At 46.5% G+C, this 10,785-nt stretch overlaps 1 long non-coding RNA gene and 1 other non-coding gene across 3 annotated transcripts; both read left to right on the top strand.

The window, feature by feature from the left end:
- Positions 1-699: 699 nt before the first annotated feature.
- LOC143695087 (uncharacterized) lies at positions 700-5,034 on the top strand. 2 transcript variants are annotated; one of them, XR_013184000.1, is made up of 3 exons: positions 700-3,512; positions 4,196-4,352; positions 4,540-5,034. It is a non-coding gene; the product is annotated as an uncharacterized LOC143695087 (long non-coding RNA). The 2 variants fall into 2 exon arrangements; XR_013183999.1 differs by having other exon boundaries at positions 4,196-5,034.
- A 2,700-nt stretch (positions 5,035-7,734) lies between these two features.
- On the top strand, positions 7,735-7,808 carry TRNAT-AGU (transfer RNA threonine (anticodon AGU)). The gene has a single exon. It is a non-coding gene; the product is annotated as a tRNA-Thr (tRNA).
- Positions 7,809-10,785: the final 2,977 nt, after the last annotated feature.

Genomic DNA, 10,785 nt, shown 5'->3' with positions numbered 1-10,785 from the left:
GGAGCAGCTGTGGGGCAGCCTGGAGCCCTGGCAGGAGCTGTGGGTTCAGGGCTCTGCTGGCAGCCCAGGGATGGAAAGATCTCTGACACTTTGTATGGGGTTAATGCTTGTGGCAGCTGGTGTTTGGTGGTTCTGTTCACACAAACACAGGCTTGGCACCCATGAGCAAACTCCCAAATGAGTGAAGAAAAAACTTTTCAATATATTTGTAAGTCTTGGCCTGAACATGTGGCCTAAGAGCTCGATGTGCTCATTTTGATGGGCCAGAATCAAGGAAACAAGTGTTTGAAAGACTTGAGAGACTTCATGAGATTTCAAGATTTTGTGTTTTGAGAGGAAGAAAGTTTGAAAACAAATATCCATAAAAACAAAAGCACAGTCCCCACCCATCAGCGTTTTTTCCTCTCAACCAGATTCAGCAAATCTGCTCTAAGGTGGTATCCAGGGTGTGAACTTGGCTGTCAGGTGGAACTCAGGATCCTTTCTCCTGTGGTTCCTGCTTTCACACTCCCCCTCATGGAATAAACTCAGCTTCTGTGAACCCCTGAGTGCTGTGCAAGGGACTCAGTCTGTGCAGAGCACACTGCAGCACTGAGATCTGCATACATTAAACAGCCACGACTCAGTCTAAGAATGGCTAATGAGCAGTAGTGCATTAATGTCCAATTAATGAAATAATTTAATGAACTATCTACAATGTTGATTTCCTGCTGAGCAGTGCCAGGTTTCTACCATAACCAGAAGCTTTTCCAGGCATACTGAAAAGGCCCAAGAAGCACAAAAAGCCCAGACAAGGTTCAGCTTAGCAGCATTGTGTTGGCCAAGAGCTGTGGATGGCTAGCTCCAAGAAACCAGGAAATGGAGAAGGAAAAAGTCACATCTTTAACTGATGAGTAAATAAACTGTAAGCAGATATTGTAGATTGAAGATATAAAAATAAGTGTCTCAGTGTGTTAGTAATGATGTGTACAGTTGAACAACTGTCAGATTGACAGTTCCAAACTTTCCTGCTTTGTCTGAACTCAGAACTGGAACTTTTATTTTTCTGTCTTCAGCAAAATGCTATTCAGCTCTCTTATGTATAAGTAAACTGAAATCAAGACCACAAAATAAGAAGATAATACATTAATTTTTTTAAAGTATGATAGATCCTTGAATCTTCTTTTTGCTGAGAAGAATATAATGTGCCACTTGTCTGAAGTGTCTAACTTCTATTTAAGAAATTTTCTCTCTCTAATTTTTCTCTCTCTAATTTTTATTTTTAAGGAAGTTTTCTTTAACACTTGTTGAGCAATACTTCTTTTTCAGAATCTATCTAAAAGTATTTCCCTGAGTAGTGGGAACTTCCTGACAGCAATGTACATGCAAGATTATGTAAAATATAGTTAAAAAAGCCTGATTTCCTCCCCTAGAGCAACAGCTGAAGCAAACAGGATTCAGGAGAGTATGGTGGATTTGGATCATGGGGGACTAGGCCAGCCCTGACAATTTTCACTCTGGCATTCTCTTTTTTTCCCTTTGAAAGAGTAGATACCAAATGATTGGCTGTACTGAGAAAGCATTTGAAGTTCTTGACAACAAACAGTATCTCTGGGAACTGACAGTGCACATATCTTTGGGAAAACAAAGATTAATAGTGCATGCAGCACACAAAGACTGGCTAAGTCTGGAAGGGCAGTTTTGACTGCAAGACTCTTTTGATTCAATGGAACAAGAACACACAGCAGCTTTGATCTATTTTTTCTTTGATCTTAGAGACATTCCTAATCATTCTGGTGTCAGTACATTGACACACACTGAGAAAATAAGTGAAAAAGTGAAAAATAAATTTACTTTCAAGTTTTGTCTGTTATCAAGGGCTGCCAAGTTAGCAGGATAGCTCCTTCCAGTGAAAGCCCTTGTGAGGGAGCAGCTCTGGATCTGGGTGTCAAAAAGGGCACTTACAGTCAGAGATACAAGATTTTATTCTCATATTGAAGACAAATGAAAGAACACATCATGAAGGGAGTTTATGTTGCCTTCTTTCTGACTGATTCTAAAATGTCTTTGTACTTACACAAACAAAAATCTGATTGTAGAAATTAGGTTAATCATGGAAATGGAAGATGGCTTACCTAGGTGAAGGTATGACTGATCCTGTGATACTCTGAAATGGGAGTCACTCTGCATGTCAGCAGTCCTCATGGCTTTTTGTGGTGGAGGCTTACAGTCAGGAGGGCACCATAATCCATCTGCAAACTTTGATTCATATTTTTATTTGTTTTACTAAAGAACTTCATAGAAACAGAATTGTTTGGGTTGGAAGGAGCCTTAAAGATCATCCAGTTCCAACCTCTGCCATGGGCAGGGACACCTTCCACTGCCCCAGGCTGCTCCAAATCCTGTCCAGCCTGGCCTTGGACACTTTCAGGGATGCAGCACCCACAGCTTCTCTGGGCCACCTCACCACACTCAGAGCAGAGAAGCTCCTCCTAATCCCAACCTAAACCTACTCTCTTTTAGCCTGAAGCCATTTTCCCTTCTCCTTGTCAATAGTCTCTCTCCATCTTTCTTGCAAGCTCCCTTCAGCTACTGGAAAGGCACAATTAGGTCACCCCAAAGCTTCTCTTCTCCAGGCTTTGGGTCATCCCAAAGTTTCTCTTCTCCAGGCTGAACAATCCCAATCATCTCAGTCTTTCCACAAAACAGAGCTGCCCCAGCCCTCTGCTCATCCTGGTGGCCTCCTGTGGGCCTGATCCAGCAGCTTCCTGCCTTTCCTGTGCTGAGGAGCCCAGAGCTGGAGGCAGTGCTGCAGCTGGGATCTCACCAGAGCAGAGGAGAGGCCAGGAGCACCTTCCCTGACCTGCTGTCCATGCTTCTTTTGATGCTGTACTTCAAAGCTTTACTTATGGGTTAGGACTGATTATGTTTTGAGTGTCCCACAGACACAACAGGAAGATACCCTTTTCCTGAAATCATTTCAATTAATCACTTGTGGGTAACAGGGTGAGTAGATAGAAGGTGATGGAGAAGAACCACGGCCTCAGGTTTCCCCACTGAGGAAATCTGGATATTTGAAAAAAGTTCTTCATGCAAAGACTTGTCAAGCATTGTATCAGGCTAGCCAGGGCAGTGCTGGTGTCACCATCCCCAGAGGGGTCTAAAGGGAGGGACTGTAAATGTGGCACCCAGGGATGAGGTTTAGTGGTGGACCTGGCAGCAGCTTGAACTTCATCACCTTAGAGGTCTTTTCCAGCCAAAATGATTCCATGATAAATGAGCCAGGAATTCAGTATGGGCCATCATCTCAGCACTTCAGCAGTCTGTGCATTGCTGCTGTATCAAAACAAAATGATGTTTAAGTGGTGATGCCTTAAGTTTCAGCTTTTCTGTTTTTTCAGATCCTGCCCTGCATTGGTGCATAACTCTGAGCTCCATGTAGGTGTCATTAAGTTCTCTTCACATTTGGTCAGACTAAACAATCCTTCCAGGACTGAGAACCAAGGTCACCAACACAGCCTCAGGCCTGAAAGGTATAAATATAAGTGAAGTGGGGGGAAGAAACAGGGGAATGTGACTTCATTACCTGAAACTATAACTGGACAATAAACCTCTGAGATGCAAATAGACCAAACTTCTATCTGTGTGAGAAGCTCATGACCATGGTCCATTTTGGGTGTGGTCTCCAAGGCTTTTGCACTGCCCAAGGTGTATCTGCTGAAGGTGGAAGGAATGAGGGGCTTGTCTTGACAAACAAACCCTGGGTGTGCTGGTAAATAGAGCTGGATACTGCCAGATAAACAATGGGAAGGATTCCTCTGATTGATAAATGGAATGAGAGATGGAATGAGGGAGATTTGTCTTTACCAACAATAATTTACATAATTATATATAAATATATATATATATATAATTTACATAAATTCCATAAGGAAATCCACCAATTGACACAAGGAAAAGACAAAGGTGTTGCTTTGTCAAGTACCTCAGCCAATGGGGAAAGAGGAAAATGCGGCCAGAAAATTTGGATAAAAAGAAGGCTGCATCCTCCTAAAATCTGAGAGATCCTAGGGGAAATTCCCCATGGCCTCTCCTTTATTTGAATAAAGTAAAAAGGACTCCTCTGTCTCCTTTTTGGACCTCTGGTGTTTGTGGATTAATTTTCCTGACAAAGGCCTTCAATAAATACCTACTTTATTCTTTTAACTCTGTCTAGCCTCTGCTCTAGGTAGCCACCCCAAGGCATCAGTGGGATTTTCTATTATGAGAGAGATTTCCAGTTATTTATAGATGAATGCTTCAGAACATGAAGGACAGCAAAGGGAACCCCATCAAGTTTGAAAATGTAACAGTGACAAAGGCTGGCATCAGAGGTAAGGCAGAAGGGAGAAGAGTATCTGAGAATAAATCACAGAGCTTTGCATTTGAAGACAAGAGCTTGTATTTGTGACTGAGAATGAGGAATTGATAAAAAACCAGAGGGAAGGACATAAAACAGACATTGAAGGGGAATTTGTTTGTTGGAGATTAGGATTTTTCCTTTCTTTTTCTTTCTCTCAGGGAATTTCGTCCCATTTGTCGCTAAGGAACGATAATGACCGATTATTGTGAGACAAAAGAAGTGGCTACGGTGGGGTATGGATGCAGCTGCGCTCCTGTAGCTCCGCGATTTTCCCTGGGAAGGGCAGGGACACCGTGAGGTTTTGCAGGGGCTGGCCTGGGCTCCTCTCCCCCTCGGGACTGGAGGGAGCAGGAGCCGTGGAGCCGCTGCTCCAGCGGGGGAATCTGCTGGGAGTCCAGCCCGTTCCTGCTTTCTCCTGCTGTGTTTGGCTCCTGAGAGCGACCTTTGAACGGGACTTTATCAACACCGAGCTGTCTGAAGGGACCGCAGGCCAGAGCACACACGGCAGTAACACACCTGGAAAATTCCATGGATACTCTCAGCTGCTTTGAAGGAGCACAGGAACTACCATGTGTGAAGCAGATGATACTTATGATTCAACAGCAGGACAAGGCAGCATCTGTAACTTGGATAAATAAAGAGAAATAATCAGATTGCCCAGTTTGCCTGTGTGAGTGGAAGTGGTGGGGAGCTGTTTCTTACTGCCCTGGTTTCATTCCTGGATCAGAGACAACTCTTGCTCCCTCCACAACATGAAATAAGTGCTACTGCAAACCATTTGTTAGGAAAATTAATCCACAAACACCAGAGGTTTATGGCCAAAAAGGAGACAGAGGAGTCCTTTTTCTTTATTTGAATAGAGGGAGAGGCCATGGGGCATCTCTCAAATTTTTGGAGAACTCAGCCTCCTTTTTATCCCAATTTCCAGCCACATTTCCCTTCTCTCTTTCCCCCTTGGCTGAGGTGCTTGAGAAGTTCAGACTTTCCTGATGCACCTGATACCAAAGATTTCCCTCTAAGGTATAACTCTCCCTTTTAATTTTTAATTCTTACAGAATTTAGGGGTTTTTCTTCCCTATTGTTTCTTTCATCTTTCAATGTCTAATTTTTCATTTATCAGCAAACCTAAAGTTTATTTATAAAAGCAAATATCTTTTTCCACTCATCAATCAGTGGAATCCTTCCCATTGTTTCTTTTATCTCCCAGTGCTAGCTTTGTCTCCCAGCAGACCACAGCTATGTACCACAGCTTTTTTGGAAAGACAAATCTGCTGTCCCTCTCACACTGCTGCTCTGGACAGCTCCTCTTCTCTTCACCCAGGGGCTCATGTGAATTTTTACTCTATGATGTAGGTGGCTGTTTTCTTTTGCACCCGCAGACCTGAATGCTGTAGTGAAGATGACTCCTGTACTGCTGCCACCAGATTAATCTGGGCTCTCTCTGGGCACCCCGATGGTGCCAGCTGAGTTGGGCAACTCAAATAACTAAATAGCAGTTCTATGGGGAAAAGGTACCTGTGGCTTAGGGACATACAAATACAGACAGGTTTGTGAGTACTGAACCTGAAATCATGCTTTGCACACTGAACTCTCCTTTGGTTTTATTCACAGTTGAGCTAACAATTCTGAAAGCGCCTGTATTTTAATTTTTGAACAAGATACCTCCTTAATTTTCTAAATCAATAAAATTTCTTTGTGTGTTGAAGATGAGGATTTTTACTTTTTTTAAAATATTTTTTATCTTTTTTTCTTTTTTTTTTTTTTTCATCTCTCAGAGAATTTTCTGCCATTTGTTGCCTAAGGGATGGCGATGATGGTTCCTGGGAGACAGAAGATGTGGCTGGGAGGAGGAGGAGTGCAGCTGACTGCAGAATCTTTCTTGGCTGAGCTCTTTCCTTTAGGAAGTGCAGATACACCTCGAGATTTAGGCTGGGATTCAGGGGCCGGGCTCAGCTCCTCACTCTGTGATCGGAGTGCACAGGGGTGCTTTTGGTGCCAGTCCTGCTGCCCAGAGGATTCGCTGCCACCGCGGAGTTTTCATCCTGCTCTGATTCTACTCACTTTATTTATTCTTACTCTCGCAAGAGCAGCTCTTGGATCGGAACCTTTTCCCAACCACGACCTCGCTGGGAAGGGGACCCCGACCCCAATCCCTTCCCGGCGGCATCGTCTCCTGGTCTGCAGCAGCCCAGCCCTGCTGTTTGTCTGCCTCTGCTGCTTGGGGTTTTTGGCTCCATTTTAACGCGACACCCGGCATGTTCTGGCACGGCTCCGGAGCCTTGGCCGCTCCCCGCACTGTCCCTGCCGGGGCCGTGCCGCCGCCATTCCGCCCCTGAGGCACCGCCCGCCCCTGCGGCCGGGCACGGGAAACCCCGTCCCTTCCTCCCTGCCGCAGCCACAGCGCCCCCTGCAGGCGCGGGGGAGCCACGGCCCGGCCGCAGCCACAGCGCCCCTGGCGGCGCTGCTGGAACTGCAGCCGGTGCGCGGCCCGGTTCGGGGCGCCGCGGGTTCGGCCCGGGTCGGGTTTTCGGTGTGAGAAACACCGGCCCTCGCCTGGGGAATTAAACAAGTCTAATGAAGGACAGTGGGAGACAAGGACCACAGAGCAAAGGTTATTACAGACGGGTGCACCTTAGCACTCGCTTCGGGGATACCCCTTAATACCTTTTCCCTTACAACAGCATGTTGTATATTCATAGTCCCTTATGCATAGTAAACTTTTCCCCAAAGTAGTTTACACGTTCCAAGAATTGTTTAGCCTGGCTCCTCCTTGGGTCTGCGTTTTTAGAGCATGTAGATTCTTTGGTTGTGGTTTTATTCCTTTTTTATCCCCTCCAGTTTTGGGCCTTGGTGCACCCTGACTTCAGGTTGGCAGATGTGTCCAGGTGTGCTCATCCTGTGTGCATTGGGTGTTATCTCATCCCAGCAGGCATTTAACACAAACATACTCATATCAGCTATTTCATTAAGCTTAATTAACAACAAAAATAAAACTGATATCTTTACAACAAAGTAACTTTAACACTGCACCTATAAAATCCATTTTAATATTTGCTAAAAGCCAATATTATAATATGTATCTATAACACCACAAACCACGGCCAGCTGAGGCACTGCAGGATGAGGCAGGGCTGGAGCTCTGGAGGCAGTCTCGCCTATAAATGTCTGAAAATCCGACATTTATGCATTTTCCTCCGCTCTCTGCGTGTGCTGTGCCACAGGCAGGGCGGGCGGGCGCGGTTCGCGGTCCCGCACGGGGCAGGGCCGGCGGGGCGGGCAGGCAGAGCAGGCCCGGAGCAGGCCCGGGCCCGCTGCAGTGCTTTAGTACCGCACTGAGAGGCCGCTCAACGCGTGGCGCCGTGGCTTAGTTGGTTAAAGCGCCTGTCTAGTAAACAGGAGATCCTGGGTTCGAATCCCAGCGGTGCCTGCGCCGGCGGGCCGGCTTTTTGTCCCCCGCGCTGTTTTACCGGCCGGGATCAGCCGGGGAGAGGGGGAAACTGCGCGGGGCGTGCGAGTAACTACAACAAACAGCGCGGGGCGTGTGAGTAACTATAACAAAGTGTGCGGTGGGTGTGTGTAAATATAACAAACAGTGCGGTGGATGTGAGTAAATACAGCAAACTATGCAGTGGGTGTGAGTAACTACAACAAACACCCCAATGGGTGTGAGTAAATACAACAAACAGTGCGGTGTGTGTGTAAATACAACAATCAGCCCGTGGGTGTGCGTGTGTGTGTAAATATAACAAACATGTGGTGGGTCTGCAGTGGGTGTGTGTAAATACAACAGCCCAGTGTGTGTGTGTGTAAATACAACAACACCCCAGTGGGTGTGTGTGTAAGTACAACAGCCCGGTGTGTGTGTGTAAATAAAACACCCCAGTGTGTGTGTGTGTAAATACAACACCCCGGTGTGTGTGTACATACAGACACACAGGAACAGCTGCAGTTGCACATCCCGGCTGTCTCCTGTTGGCTTTATGGGGAATGTTTTCCAGGAGTGTTTATACACACAGAGTCGGGAAAATGCCTCTCACCATGTTTTCTTCTAATCGCCACATCCTCAGCAGCCCCTGTGGCGAACAAAGCCATGGTTGCCTGTTCTCCTGCCCTTCAGCAGCCGGAGCGCCGCTGACTCCGTGGTTGCTGCTGAGGTTTTTGGTGTCCATCAGCGCTGAGTCCTGCCTGTCACCCCTTACCTGCTACTGTCACACTGAGTGTGGCTTTTCTAAGTGACACTTGCAATAAGCACTCTGTGCTACCACGCCATTAGTGACACAGCAGAGTGTTAAAAATAGGTGAGAAACTGTGGTAAAATAGTTGATAATCGTTAAGCACGCACTGTTAGTTTGGTTGTTATATTGTAAAAGGGGTTAAAGGGCAGTTATAGGAAATATGGTACTCAGGGTACCATAACACACCTCAGTAAAGAGCCCCAGGAGCCAGCCTGGACAGAACTGTCACGGCCAACAAGCGCCTTAAGCCTTCCTGCAAATGAAGGATCCCGACAGAAACCAATCCAAAGGGACAAAAAACAGCTTAAAAAGGGGCATCTGACCCAGGGAATCCGTGCCACTCCATTTGGGACATCGGGGCCCTCGCTGCTGAGCAGCCCCAGCGCGGCGCTGCTCCATCCCTGAGGGAACGCTCCTGCCCGGCCCGGGCCCCCTCGCTTCAGGCCTCTCTTTTTGTTATGATAAATCTGAAATCACTTTAGTGCCGGGAGCCTGCTCCCGTTTGTATCAGAGGGACAAAGGGGTTTTCTAGGAATCTTGAAAAATTAAAAGCCAAACCTTGCTCTGTTAGGCATGGAAATAAGGTTCAGCAAAAACATTCCAAATTTGTGTTACTCTAAAGAAAGGCAGAATCCATCCCTAAATCTAAAGGTAAAAGGCTTAAAATCCATTAGTCCAAGTTCCAGCCTAGCAATCATATCCTTCAGGTGGTTTTTTTGCACTCACACAGCAGTGATGGGAGTAAATGGATTCACAGCCACATTTGGGGGGTCAGAGTTTTTAGGACTCAGATCAGCACCCAAATCACAGTTGTCAGTAGCCTCAAATGTAATGTATGAGGCTTAATGTCTAGGATGAACATTTTCCTTATAATGTTTACCTGCAGGACAAAAAGAAAAGAAAGGAAAGAAAGATTTCTTAGAGTAGCACTTACTGTAAAAATGCAGGCTAGATAGTATTTGATAAGTCATAAAAATAAATAAACCATAATTGCAAACTGTGATATATTTTTAAAAAATTAGAAGAAGCTTTGGACTAACCTCAAATAGATTGATATTATCCAAAAGAAAACAGAAGAACTAGGCAACTGGAAAGTGCAAATTAAGGAAGATTTGGGAAAAGAAGCTACAGGGAATGCAGCCAGTGAAACAGACTTGTTCTCAGCTCTTGCACAGGAGATTACTTGGGCATCCTTTGCTTTGAATATTTGTGCCTGCTGTTACTCTGCTATTTTCCAGCTACGTTCTGTTTTTTGGCTTGTAGATGAGAACCACCAATATAAAGAGTTCTAGGCATTTGTATAAAAATTGTTAATGCTCTTTTGTAATGCATCAGCAGGAAAGGGATGATGAGCCAGCCAAGATGGCACTGGAAGGGGCTTGTCATTTCCTGCTTTAACATGGGCACCCTAAAAACAGCCTGAAAACTCAAACTTGACTGCTTTGAGGGAAACCTCAACAAATTAGAGAAATCAGACTTCACAGCCATGAGAAGTTCAGCTCAGGCCATGGCACAGAAGGGCAATCCCAGCCCTGTGCAGTTCTCAGGCAGTGGCACAGAAGGGCAATCCCAGCCCTGTGCAGTTTGGCTCAATGGCACAGAAGGGCAATCCCAGCCCTGTGAAGTTCTCAGGCAGTGGCACAGAAGGGCAATCCCAGCCCTGTGCAGTTTCCAGGCCATGGCCCAGAAGGGCAATCCCAGCCCTGTGCAGTTCTCAGGCCATGGCACAGAAGGGCAATCCCAGCCCTGTGCAGTTTGGCTCAGGCAGTGGCACAGAAGGGCAATCCCAGCCCTGTGCAGTTCAGCTCAGGCAGTGGCACAGAAGGGCAATCCCAGCCCTGTGCAGTTTCCAGGCAGTGGCACAGAAGGGCAATCCCAGCCCTGTGCAGTTCTCAGGCCATGGCACAGAAGGGCAATCCCAGCCCTGTGCAGTTTCCAGGCCATGGCACAGAAGGGCAATCCCAGCCCTGTGCAGTTCAGCTCAGGCAGTGGCACAGAAGGGCAATCCCAGCCCTGTGCAGTTTGGCTCAATGGCACAGAAGGGCAATCCCAGCCCTGTGCAGTTTTCAGGCAGTGGCACAGAAGGGCAATCCCAGCCCTGTGCAGTTTGGCTCAGTGGCACAGAAGGGCAATCCCAGCCCTGTGCAGTTTGGCTCAGTGGCACAGAAG

Source organism: Agelaius phoeniceus, chromosome 12 (genome assembly GCF_051311805.1).
Source record: "Agelaius phoeniceus isolate bAgePho1 chromosome 12, bAgePho1.hap1, whole genome shotgun sequence".
NCBI classification, from domain to species: Eukaryota; Metazoa; Chordata; class Aves; order Passeriformes; family Icteridae; genus Agelaius; species Agelaius phoeniceus.
The sequence above is the reverse complement of the archived record's forward strand: the minus strand, read 5'-3'. Positions and strand labels throughout refer to the sequence as shown.